The following is a 659-nucleotide window of genomic DNA, read 5'->3' as shown; positions in this document are numbered from 1 at the left end:
GTTGATCTCGTAATTTCCCAGCACAGACCCTTTGTTATGACTTTAATGGCTTAATAACCTCACGGTTAAAACAATGAACAGTGGCACTGTGTCATAGTGTCATCATACATACCAATCAGCAGCTTTCACTAAATCTCAGGAAAGTTTTAACTAGACAATACCATACTGGGTTTAGCTAATTAAGCTGGATCATTGCGGTCATTATTCCTCATGAGTGAAGTCTTACCAATGCAGAATTAATACTGATGTAGTCAAGATGATGACCTCAGAGAAGGCTGAGTGCAGCGTTTAGATAATGTGCATATTTCGCCACCGAGGTCAGGATGAGCCATCGCAGCGTTTCATTTGCAAACCAGCGATGCGTGAGGAAAAGGGCAAAGTGTCTCTAGAGATGGAAATGTCACAGATGAGATCCACTTAGAAGGATTCTCAGATGCATTATATTATTGCCGGTGAGGCTGTAAGGTTTTGAAACCCTCTGTGACCCTTTAACACTCTTTAAAGTCATTAATATTCAAGTTTGGCATTATTATTGGCTTTCATCAACTCAACACTGAAGTTAACTGCTTTTTGTCTTGATCACAGAGATTTGTCAAAAAAATCTCCCGGTTTTTCCATTTTCTTGACCTGAAAACTGAACACAACTTAAAGTCCAGCAG

Source organism: Phoxinus phoxinus, assembly GCF_949152265.1.
Source record: "Phoxinus phoxinus genome assembly, chromosome: 16".
NCBI lineage: Eukaryota > Metazoa > Chordata > Actinopteri > Cypriniformes > Leuciscidae > Phoxinus > Phoxinus phoxinus.
The sequence above is the reverse complement of the archived record's forward strand: the minus strand, read 5'-3'. Positions refer to the sequence as shown.